Genomic DNA, 13,242 nt, shown 5'->3' with positions numbered 1-13,242 from the left:
TAAACCCCTCCAACACTGCCCTAAGATTAAGAGTCTGAAGATTTCTGAAGAGGAAAATAATTTTGGTAATGTATATTTGTCAAAAGTTTTGACTTGAGATTGCAATCTAGGTGTAAAGATAGGGAAATAAGTTACTAACTTTCAGAAAACTGATACAGTATGGTAGAGGAGTGAGCACTGAGAATCAGAGTAATGGGGTCTGAGTCCTAAATAGCTAACCTATCAGCAGCTTTGTGACCTTGGGAAAACTGCCCAACCTCTCTGAGCTTCAGTTTTCTCATCTATGAAACAAGATTAATGATGCTTACACCATCTATATCATGGTGTTGCTGTGAAAAGCAAAGAGCTAAATGTAACCCTAAATCAGCACACTCAAATGTAACCCTAAGTCAGCACACTCTAATGCACCCACTCAATAATCTCAATTTTATGCAACTCTTTTTGAATACCGTTTTATATTTCCAGCTCATCCTTTCTAATACATAAATTAATATAATCTTGCGACCCCACCAGATCTCCCATCTACTGACCACTATCTTTGAACTATCTTTTCTTAATTTTTATTTTATTTTTATTTTTGAGACAGAGTCTCACTCTGTCGCCCGGGTTGGAATGCAACGGCGTGATCTCGGCTCACTGCAACTTCTGCCTCCCGGGTTCAAGCAATTCTCCTGCCTCAACCTCCCGAGTAGCTGTGACTATAGGCATGTGCCACCATGCCCGGCTAATTTTTATTTTTTTATTCTTTTGTATTTTTAGTAGAGATGAGGTTTCACTATGTTGACCAGGATAGTCTTGATGTCCTGACTTTGTGATCCGCCTGCCTCAGCCTCCCAAAGTCCTGTGATTACAGGCGTAATCGGCTTAGTAAGAAAGGAAGCTATTAGGAGTTTGAAAAGAGAGGAGAGCATATAATTGTCTAGAAAAGTGGGAAAGCGAATGGACTAGAGAAATATAGTATGATCACCAGGCAGTGTTAAGGGCTCATTTGAGGCTAAAGGTTCTGAGTTAAAAGTGAGGCCAGTCAGCTTGGTTTTGTGCTTTTTTTCTCCAACCACCTTCACTTTAGGAGTAGGAGAATAGTTGAATTTACCTGGCTTGTGGTTCTGCAAAGTGAGTATGTCCAAATGATAGAGGAGCAAGTGATTGTAATGATAGACCATGGAACTTAAGCTGGTAAGGAGAGGAGAGGACTTCACAGGGTGAGGAACAGTGAAAAGATGGTTTGAAGATAGGCGGATCACAAAGTCAGGACATCAAGACTATCCTGGTCAACATAGTGAAACCTCATCTCTACTAAAAATACAAAAGAATAAAAAAATAAAAATTAGCCGGGCATGGTGGCACATGCCTATAGTCACAGCTACTCGGGAGGTTGAGGCAGGAGAATTGCTTGAACCCGGGAGGCAGAAGTTGCAGTGAGCCGAGATCACGCCGTTGCATTCCAACCCGGGCGACAGAGTGAGACTCTGTCTCAAAAATAAAAATAAAATAAAAATTAAGAAAAGATAGTTCAAAGATAGTGGTCAGTAGATGGGAGATCTGGTGGGGTCGCAAGATTATATTAATTTATGTATTAGAAAGGATGAGCTGGAAATATAAAACGGTATTCAAAAAGAGTTGCATAAAATTGAGATTATTGAGTGGGTGCATTAGAGTGTGCTGATTTAGGGTTACATTTGAGTGTGCTGATTTAGGGTTACATTTAGCTCTTTGCTTTTCACAGCAACACCATGATATAGATGGTGTAAGCATCATTAATCTTGTTTCATAGATGAGAAAACTGAAGCTCAGAGAGGTTGGGCAGTTTTCCCAAGGTCACAAAGCTGCTGATAGGTTAGCTATTTAGGACTCAGACCCCATTACTCTGATTCTCAGTGCTCACTCCTCTACCATACTGTATCAGTTTTCTGAAAGTTAGTAACTTATTTCCCTATCTTTACACCTAGATTGCAATCTCAAGTCAAAACTTTTGACAAATATTTATTTTTCACAAGTGGAAGCTAAATAATGTGTACACATGGACATAACGTGTAGAATAGGACACTGGAAAGTCAGAGGGCGGGGCAGGAGGTGAGGGATGAGAAATTACTTAATGTATATGACTTATATATTCAGGTGATGGTCCCACTAAAAGCCCAGACTTCACCACGACGTAACAAAACTGTACTTGTACCACTTAAATTTATAACAACCACAAAAATATTAGAAAGTTTAAATAAATATGTATCCCTAGAAAGTACAGGTTGATTTTCACTTAAAGGAAGACAGTCACAGGGCTGTTAACCTTCTCAACAAGAAGAGTGCATCTTTCTATGCATGCATAAAGCACTCACCTCAGGTCAATTAATCACAAAGCAACAATCTAACAAAAAAAGATAATTCCTGTCTTTGTTCATGTAAAACTGAAATGATTAAAAAAAAAAAAAAAAAAAAAAAAGTAGGCCGGGCGCGGTGGCTCAAGCCTGTAATCCCAGCACTTTGGGAGGCCGAGACAGGCGGATCACGAGGTCAGGAGATCGAGACCATCCTGGCTAACACGGTGAAACCCCGTCTCTACTAAAAAATACAAAAAACTAGCTGGGCGAGGTGGCAGGCGCCTATAGTCCCAGCTACACGGGAGGTTGAGGCAGGAGAACGGCATAAACCTGGGAGGCGGAGCTTGCAGTGAGCTGAGATCCGGCCACTGCACTCCAGCCCGGACTACAGAGAAAGACTCCGTCTCAAAAAAAAAAAAAAAAAAAAAGTATAATACAAACGTAAGTTAAAACGTAGAGCACTAAACCAGAAGCCAGAAGACAAAAGTTCTGGTCTTTTCTCTGCCATAACTAGATATGGGAACTAGATATGTGTTTCCATTTCTTCATCTGTAAAATTAGGGAGCAGGGGAAAAGATCACTCTAAAATTATTTCAGAGTTTTCTGAGCTTCCTCCTGACGAGCAAGGAGACTTGTGGTCTGATTCTCGAACGTTCCTAGCAGCATGGCCCCTAAATACCAGTCTCCACTCCTGCCTCAAAAGAAGAAACCAAGACCATCTCCTGTTCTGAGACTGGAAGAGACATCATCAGCCTCTCTAGACTTGCCGAAGAAGAGAAAAAGAACAGCAGGAAGCAACTGAACATACTGATGAAGTACAAAATGAAATAAAGAGGCTTAATGAACTGAGGGAGAAGATTTTGAAAGCAGAACAGAAAATAAACTCTGTCAACCATTTTTTTCAGAAGAGGTGAGAATTTATCGCCAAAAGTCCAAGTTTTGGGGTTATAACGTTTGTCAACCATCCTCAAGTGTCTGCGCTGCTTAGGGAGAAGGACGAAGAGGGACTGCATTATCTGACCAAAGCTGAAGTGACAGAATTTGAAGATACTAAGTCAGGTTACAGAATAGACTTTTAGTTTGATGAAAATCCTTCCTTTGAAAATAAAGTTCTCTTCAAAGAACTTCATCTGAATGAGAGTGGTATTCCATCTTCAAAGTCCACTGAAATCAAATGGAATCTGGAAAGGATGTGATGAAACATTCAAGTCAAACACAGAATAAAGCCAGCAGGAGGAGGCAGCATGAGGCACCAGAGAGCTTCTTCACCTGGTTTACTGACCATTCTGATGCGGGTGCTGATGAGTTAGGAAAGGTAATCAAAGATGACATTTGTCCCATCCCATTACAGTACTACTTGGTTCCCGATATGGACGATAAACGAGGAGGAGGAGAGGAGAAGGAGAAGAGGAAGAGGAGGAGAAGAAGGAGGAGGAGGAGAAGGATTAGAAGATACTGAGGAAGGGGATGAGGAAGAAGAAGATGATGATGATGAAGGGGAGGAATGATAGTAGGATGAAGGAGAAGATGACTAATAGAACATTGATGGATTCAACCTTCCTTTTTAAAATTTTCTCCAGTCCCTGGGAGCAAGTTGCAGTCTTTATTTTTTTGCCCCTCTTGGGGCTCACTTGCCCTGCTCTTGAGGTCTCTTTTCTCTACACCATGGTTCTCAACTTATTTGGGGGGTAAATACTTTGAGCAGAATATTATGGGATAAGAGTCTCTACCCCTTTCTGTTCCAAATTCATTTTTATCCCTTCCTGTCTAAACAAAAACTGTATGGAATCACCACCACCAAGCTCTGTTGGAAAAAAGAAAAACCTGCTCCCTTCACTCTTCTGGAACCTGGAGGGTGCTAGGCCCCTGTGTGGTAGTGCACAGAATTCTAGTTCCTTTCCTCCTTTTTCTGTATACTGGACTCAGAGAGTACACTGTGTCTCTATGTGAATATGGACAGTTAGCATTTACCAATATGCATCTGTCTACTTTCTCTTATTTAAAAGGGGGAAAGAAAACTCTAAAAACTGGGGTTAGAGAAGGTCAGCAAAGGGTGGATTTGAGATGGTTGGGTGGGTTAAGCGGGCATTTTGACAACATGGCTTCTCTTTTGGCATGTTAAATTGAGATGTCTGACACACATCCTTGCAGTTTAAGGTAATACTTTTAAAATAAATTCTCTCCTAATGATGACTTGAGCCCTGCCACTCAATGGAAGAATCAGCAAAACCTGTAGTATCTTATTTGGAATTGACATTCTCTATTGTAATTTTCATCCTGTTTATTTTTAAAATTTTTCTTCTTGTTTCACTGGAAAGATGATGCTCAGTTTTAAAAGTTAAAAGTGTATAAGTTGCTTTGTATAAGTTGCTTTGCTATAAAACTAAATGTGTTCACAATGGAAAAAACTTTTCAGCTCAAACATCTTATGATTCCATGACCCAAAGTGAGGTATGTCATATTACATTTTCTTATTTTAAATAGAAATTAAAAGTACATAAGTTTGAGTTAAAGGTAGCATTATATTGTTTTTAACTAAAAGAGGTAGCTGTACATAATTTTATTAGCAATAATAAAAACTCATGAAGAGATATAATGAGAATTTAATAATAAGAATATACAATGCTTTCCCTGGATAAAGTTACTTCTGTAATACTATTTTTTTAATTTAAAAAATTACCTTCTAAACCATTAACTTGAAATACTTAATAGCTACTTTTATAAGTCCTATTTTAGGAAACCTAGACAAGCAAACCAAATTAATAGAAATTGAGAGTAGAGAAAATTAGCAATGGGCCAGGTGCAGTAGCTCACACCTGTAATCCCAGTACTTTGGGAGGCCCAGGTGGGGAGATCACTTAAGGCCAGGAGTTTGAGACCAGCCCGGACAACATGATGAAACCCTGTCTCTACTAAAAATACAAAAAAATTAGCTGGGTACGGTGGGGCATGTCTATAATCCCAGCTACTCGGGAGGCTGAGGCAGGAGAATTGCTTGAACCTGGGAGGCAGAAGTTACAGTGAGGCGAGATCGCACCATTGCACTCCAGCCTGGGTGACAGAGGGAGACTCTGTCTTAAAAAAATAAAAATAGGCCGGGCGCGGTGGCTCAAGCCTGTAATCCCAGCACTTTGGGAGGCCGAGACGGGCGGATCACGAGGTCAGGAGATCGAGACCATCCTGGCTAACACGGTGAAACCCCGTCTCTACTAAAAAATACAAAAAACTAGCCGGGCGAGGTGGCGGGCGCCTGTAATCCCAGCTACTCGGAGGCTGAGGCAGGAGAATGGCGTAAACCCGGGAGGCAGAGCTTGCAGTGAGCTGAGATCTGGCCACTGCACTCCAGCCTGGGTGACAGAGCAAGACTCCGTCTCAAAAAAAAATAATTAAAAAAAATAATAAAAAAATAAAAATAAAAAAATCAGCAATGCCCTCTTCTGGGCTACAACTACTTAATGAATAATATATACAAGCCTTGGAACTTATTTCACAATTCTTTTTGAGCATGTGTGCATGGGTTTACCAGTCATTTCAACTTCTTTTTTGTTTTTTGTTTTTTTGAGACGGAGTTTCACTCTTGTTGCCCAGGTGGGAGTGCAATGGCATGATCTTGGCTCACTGAAATCTCCGCTTCCTGAGTTCAAGCGACTCTCCTGCCTCAGCCTCCCAAGTAGCTGGGATTACAGGTGCCCACCACCATGCCCAGCTAATTTTTTTTTGTATTTTTAGTAGAGACGGGGTTTCACCATGTTGCTCAGGCTGGTCTCAAATTCCTGACCTCAGATGATCCACCCGCCTCAGCCTCCCAAAGTGTTGGGATTAAAGGGGTGAGCCACCACGCCTGGCCTCAACTTCTTTCTTAAACCTGACTGGATCCAGCAAATATTTATTTAAAGTATTGTCAATATGGCGGGCTTTCCCTTTAACTTTCATTTCCCATTTCTCTTCTGCTTCCAATACTATTTATTTATTTATTTACAGAGTCTCATTCTGTCACCCAGACTGGAGTGCAGTGGCGCAACCTAGGCTCACTGCAACCTCCGCCTGCCAGGTTCAAGCAATTATTGGGCCTCAGCCTCCCAAGCAGCTGGCACCACAGGTGCATGCCACCATGCCTGGCTAATTTTTGTATTTTTAGTAGAGACTGGGCTACGCCATGTTGGCCAGGCTGGTCTCAAACTCCTGACTGCAAGTGATCTGCCTGCCCCCACAAAGTGCTGGGATTACCATCGTGAGCCACCACGCCCGGCCCCATTACCATTTATATTTTAGCATACTTTGCAGTGTCCACTTTGGTTTTCCATTTTCACCTTTACCATGTCTGGTCTCTCTGTCTCTCTTACATGTGATTTCATTTCTGACTCAAGGGACTTCATTCACCCAGTTAGGTATTAGGAGTTCTGAGATCCTCAAATTTCAGATTTCCCATGTTCCACCTCCTTTCTGCAATACCAGATGTAGCAGGTTTGCCAGCAAATTCAAACATATTATTCTGTCAGTTTAAATTTTCCAAGTTGACATTTTTATATTCCATTTATTTTCATCACTAGCAACTAGGTTGCTTAAAGTCTAAGGATTTTGCCTTTTAAATACTTTCTAGCACTTTGATATACATTGGAGAAACCAAGGAAGTTTCAAATTCAAAATGTCATCTAGTCAAAATGGAGAGGAAAAAATAGCACCCAATATTTAATTTGTCAAAACTGTGCAACACAGCCCTTTTTTGGAAGGCCTAAGAAAAAAAATTATTGTATGCTATAATATAACTATAAAAGGTATTGGAGTTTCTTTGGGGAATTTTACCATATTTCTTGAAATATGGGATCTGTACAAATTTGAATCCCTCCAGAGTTTTAACTATAATTCCTAAAGTTATCATTTACAAATATAAATGTTCATTATGAATTCATTTTTACTTCTTACCTCCATTCCTCAAGAGGTAAAAATCAAATCTAGGGGAAAAATAATACTAACTAAATTTGATAAAGCTCACTGTATCTAGTATAGTGTTGTATACTCTACGGCTATTTCAGAGTCATAACTAATCTCTCTGCTTTCACCCTTGCCCCCCAGAGTTTACTCTCCACAAAGCAGCTAGACTGAACCCTATAAATCTAAACTCTCCAAAAGATTCCCATCCCACTCAGAATAAAATCCTCCTTCCTTATTATGGTATACAAACCCTACATAACCAGTCATCAGCAATCCCCATCACTACTCCCACACAATTCTTTTACTTTCTTTTTTCTCTTATATATTATCCCCTACCATTCTCCTTCAGCTTTCCTCTCCAGCCAGTCTAGCCTCTTCCGCCATTCTGGAAGGATATACATCTCTACTGTAAATACAGTCTCCAGACTTTTGTCCTCGATGGTCCTCTTCCTGAAACGTTTTTATCTCAAGTCACAAGTTTGACTCTTTCAGACAGTAATTATCTGCTCAATGTTACCCCATCAGAGGCTTTCCCCAGCCATCTAATCTAAAACAGCACATTCACTGGGCATGGTGACACAGGCCTGTAATCCTAGCACTGTGGGAAGCCAAGATGGGTGGATCACCAAAGGGCAGGAGTTGGAGAACAGCCTGGCCAATATGGCAAAACCCCATTTCTACTAAAAATACAAAAAAAAAAAAAAATAGTGGGGCGTGGTGGCACACGCCTGTAATCCCAGCTACTCAGCGGGCTGAGGCAGGAGAATTGTTTGAACCCGGGAGGTGGAGGTTGCAGTAAGCCGAGATCACACCACCACACTCCAGCCTGGACAACAGAGGAAGACTCTTTCTCAAAAAAATAAAATAAAATAAAAAATAAAACAGCACTTCTATATCACTCTCTCTCCCTTTACCCAGTACTATCTTCCTCCCTACCACTCATCATCTCATTATATAGTAAATCAATATTTAGTTAGCACCTGTTTCCACCCACTATAATGTAATTTCCATGAAGGCTGTGATTTGTTCAGTGCTGTTATTTCCAGTGCCAAAAAACTACCTCGCAGGTGCTCAATAACTGTTGAGCAGATGAAAATTTAAAATGTCTGACTCTAGAATCCATGTTATCAACTTTACTTATTCATACACACCAAAGAAGTCCTTTAAATAATAAATGTTAGAAGCATATTTAAACTGAGAATATTGGCCGGGCGCGGTGGCTCAAGCCTGTAATCCCAGCACTTTGGGAGGCTGAGGCGGGTGGATCACAAGGTCAGGAGATCGAGACTATCCTGGCTAACATGCTGAAACCCCGTCTCTACTAAAAATACAAAAAACTAGCCGGGCGTGGTGGCGGCCGCCTGTAGTCTCAGCTACTTGGGAGGCTGAGGCGGGAGAATGGCGTGAACCCGGGAGGCGGAGCCTGCAGTGAGCCGAGATCACGCCACTGCACTCCAGCCTGGGAGACACAGCGAGACTCCGTCTCAAAAAAGAAAATAAATAAAAAATAAACTGAGAATATTGATTGCCTCTAAAGAAGAGGCTAAAGGGAGAGAAATACAGGGAGATTAAATGTATACCCCTTAAATCTTGAACTATATTAATGAGTTAATTTTTCAAAATTAAACAAAATGCAACATGTTAATTTAACAGGTTATAACAATGACTGAATTACGTTAACTTTCCAATTTAATTCTGCATTCTCAGGATATGGAACACTAATGGCTAAAACATGACAATCTTCATGTTGTTTTCTGGTGCTTTTTGTTGTTGTTGTTGTTTTGACACAGAGTTTCACTCTTGTTGCCCAGGCTGGAGTGCAATGGTGTGATCTGGGCTCACTGCAACCTTCGTCTCCCAGGTTCAAGTGATTCTCCTGTCTCAGCCTCCCGAGTAGCTGGGAATACAGGTATGCACCACCACAGCCGGCTAATTTTGTATTTTTAATAGAGATGGGTTTTCACCATGTTGGCCAAGCTGGTCTCAAACTCCTGACTTCAGGTGATCCGCCCACCTTGGCCTCCCAAAGTGCTGGGATTACAGGCATGAGCCACCATGCCCAGCCCTGTTCTAGGGTATTTTAATAAGACTTTCCGGGAATTTCTCAGAGCACAAGAAGTTAAATGTTACTTTCTTTTTTTTTTTTTTGAGACGGAGTCTCGCTCTGTCGCCCAGGCTGGAGTGCAGTGGCCAGATCTCCGCTCACTGCAAGCTCCGCCTCCCGGGTTCGCGCAATTCTCCTGCCTCAGCCTCCCGAGCAGCTGGGACTACAGGCGCCCGCCACCTCGCCCGGCTTATTTTTTTGTATTTTTAGTAGAGACGGGGTTTCACCGTGTTAGCCAGGATGGTCTCGATCTCCTGACCTCGTGATCCACCCGTCTCGGCCTCCCAAAGTGCTGGGATTACAGGCTTGAGCCACCGCGCCCGGCTAAATGTTACTTTCTTAAATGTTCCCTACTTTTGTATCATATTACATCTTAATTAGCAATCGCCTTGTCAGTAGGAAGTCCTTACCTACATTCATCTGTTCATTCATAAAGGGTGACACAGCCACCAAACAGTAAGTGGAGTCTGAGGATAGGAAAAACAAAATCCCCAAGTGTTTTTGCTTACTCTCACCACTCAGCACAACATTTGACACCAGATGTGTGGGGTTATTTCCTCCACACACCAAGCAAGCAGCGCACAAGCTGGGTGTCTTACAATTTAACTCAATTCTAATTCTATCTACCTAGAGATAGTGTCAGATTCCACAAGTCCAGGGCTCAGGCCCACATGACTGTCCTAGACTTCAGATGCCATTTCTGATTGATTGGCAATACACTGGGGTTTCCACAACCCCTTCCTTGGTTAGATTAATTTGCAAGAGTGGCTCACAGAACTCAGGGAAACACTTTACATATGTTTACTGATTTATTATAAAGGATATTACAAAGGATACAGATGAACAGCCAAATAAAAAGACACAGAGCAAGGTGTGGGAGAAGAGTGGCTGAGCGGAGTCCTTCAGTAACTTCCATGTGTTCAGCTCTTCCAAAGCTCTCTGAACCCAGTACTTTCAGGTTTTGTGAAGGCTTCATTACATAGGCATAGTTGATTAAATCACTGGCCATTGTTGATGAGGTTAACTTTCAGCCTCTCTCCCCTCCACAGAGATGTGGGGGTGGGGGTGGGACGGGGGGGCGGGGTGAGGAGTGAGTGCTGAAGTCCCGACCTTCTATCAGCCTCTCCTCAGTCTTTCAGATGACCAGTCCCCATCCTGAAGCTATCTAGGGGTCCCCAGCCTCCAGTCATCTCATTAGCATACAAAAGACGCTCTAATCACTAGGGAGAGTCCTAGAATTTTAGGAGGTTTTTTTTTTTTTTGGTCAGGAAACAGAATAAAGACCAAATATATATTTCACAATATCACATAAAGTTTCACTGTTATAAGAAACTCTGTCACCAAAGTTCCCATAACAAAATATTCCAGGATATGGTCCATTATATCCAGAATTTAAGGTCCTAGGCCTGGTAATAGAGTTGGGCGGAAGAAGGGTTGAGTAGGAAAAAGTAGAAGCAGCAATCCAGCCACTTCTCACTTCCCCTTCTAACCACAGCTAGTCCCTATTTAGATAGGAAGCCACTCCCAGTTCTCTTGAAAACAGTGGTCCTCTCAACTGCCAAGGCCACAGGAAGAAGGTCACTTTCAGAAAAGAAAACCCAGAATGATGACAGTAATGAAATCCTTCATGGACCAATAATAGACTAATGGTCTTCCCAGTACTTTATAATTCTTACTATATCACAAAGGATGAGGATTATAAACCCAAAGTTAGAAAGAATAAGCACTGATTTCTGCCAGCTATAAGGTAATAGACGATTGCACTTAACTTTCAAAATCAAATAAGGCTGGATACTTTTCCAACTCTTCTGCATTAAATTATTAGATGTTGTATGATAGTATGAGAACCTTAACCTTTCTGTATGAAATCCGTTTTTTGTTCGTTTGAGATGGAGTTTCGCTCTTAATGCCCAGGCTGGAATGCAAAGGCGCAATCTCGGCTCACTGCAACCTCTGTCTCCTGGGTTCAAGCAATTCTCCTGCCTCATCCTGCCAAGTAGGTGGGAGTACAGGCATGTGCCACCACGCCTGGCAAATTTTTTGTATTTTTAGTAGAGACAGGGTTTCACCATGTTGTCCAGGCTGGTCTCGAACTCCTGATCTCAGGTGATATCCACCCACCTCGGCCTCCCAAAGTGCTGGGATTACAGACACGAGCCACCATGCCCAGCCTCTGAAATCACTATTACATACACATATTCTGCTATCATTTAAATAATCAACACTCTGTTAAGATTTTTAAAAATCACTACAGAGTTTTCAAAAAATTACTAAGAAACAGTCTGTGTCCTATTAAATGACAGATGGAGCAATTACTAACTCAACTGAAATGAGACAGAAAATCTGACAATCAACTGGAAACTGTCATATACAAATTAAGGTTGGACCTAAGCAAAAGCATTACAAACGGTTTTTCTTTTGCTTTTATATTCTCTTTAAGAAAAATACCCATCCTGGCTAACCCGGTGAAACCCCGTCTCTACTAAAAAATACAAAAAACTAGCCAGGCGAGGTGGCGGGCGCCTGTAGTCCCAGCTACTCGGGAGGCTGAGGCAGGAGAATGGCGTGAACCCGGGAGGTGGAGCTTGCAGTGAGCTGATATCCGGCCACTGCACTCCAGCCTGGGCGACAGAGTGAGACTCCATCTCAAAAAAAAAAAAGAAAAATACATTTAATTGCAAATAAAGTATAAAGTAGAAGAGTAACTGATACTTTGTGACATTTTACCATTCCCCTATAGTCAAAATGTAACAAAATATTTGAACCAATCATATTTCACTCCTTGGTTAGTCACTGTATATAGCAGAGACTCTATACTCAGTAGTTATAGATTTAGTTATGAAAAACAATCCCTATACTCAGTAGTTATAGATTTAGCTATGAAAAACAATCCACAGGAATACCTTGGCTCTCACTCTCCCAAAGGTAGATATAGCTGGCATCTTGAGCATGCTAGTCAATCTATCCAAATGCACAACTACTAATATCCCACCACTCTCTAGCTGTTTCCTATTTCATTTCATTAGGGAGACAGAGACAAACCAAAAAATATGATAACAGAATGTCAAATGTGGCCAGGCGCGGTGGCTCACACCTGTAATCCCAGCACTCTGGGAGGCCGAGGCGCGTGGATCACAAGGTCAGGACATCAAGACAATCCTGGCTAACATGGTGAAACCCCGTCTCTACTAAAAATATTTTAAAAATTAGCCAGGCGTGGCAGCAGACGCCTGTAGTCCCAACTCCTCAGGAGGCTGAGGCAGGAGAATGGGGTGAACCCGGGAGGCGGAGGATGCAGTGAGCCAAGATATAGTGCCACTGTACTCCAGTCTGGGCAACAGAGCAAGCCTCCGTTTCAAAAAAAAAAAAAAAAAAAAGAATGTCAAATGCAACCGTTCCACCAACACTGTTATCTCCATAACATCCTATAAAATTATCACTCAAGCTCGAATTACAACAAACTCTCAATAAATCCTAGACCACTTTTATTTTCACTGGACAAATAAAATATCCCTGTTCTTCTCCCACACTGCCTGAATTTCCATTTTCCAAGTCATGTTGTCATAATGGCACACAACTTCACCCATTTGTTGTACTTGTAAGCACCAGAAAAATCAAGTACATTAACTCAAGCAGGTTGAGTTAAATCTGACAATTCACTTAACCTTTAATTACTTATGTGCTAGACATAAAAGAATGAAACACATGGCATGCAGAAAAATTGTACAATCATATCACATAGAAAAAATTTTAAAACTAGGTTAGGAAAAGTAAATCAATAAATTTTGGTTAATCAAAGTATGTTCTGAAACATTAAGTCTGATAACTTCTTCCTAATAAATACAAGAGCCTGAATTATTTTCTTAAAATTTTGCTATTTCAAGTACA

The 13,242-nt window shown here is 41.4% G+C and overlaps 1 protein-coding gene and 1 pseudogene across 5 annotated transcripts in view; one reads left to right on the top strand and one right to left on the bottom strand.

The window, feature by feature from the left end:
* Positions 1-13,242, bottom strand: part of ABL2 (ABL proto-oncogene 2, non-receptor tyrosine kinase) — a 128,907-nt gene that overhangs the window by 81,431 nt on the left and 34,234 nt on the right. The gene's annotated exons all lie outside the window — the stretch shown is intronic.
* Positions 2,983-3,853, top strand: LOC112613524 (annotated as a pseudogene).

Source organism: Theropithecus gelada, chromosome 1 (genome assembly GCF_003255815.1).
Source record: "Theropithecus gelada isolate Dixy chromosome 1, Tgel_1.0, whole genome shotgun sequence".
NCBI classification, from domain to species: Eukaryota; Metazoa; Chordata; class Mammalia; order Primates; family Cercopithecidae; genus Theropithecus; species Theropithecus gelada.
Note: the sequence above shows the minus strand (reverse complement) of the source record. Positions and strands in the feature narration are given on the sequence as shown.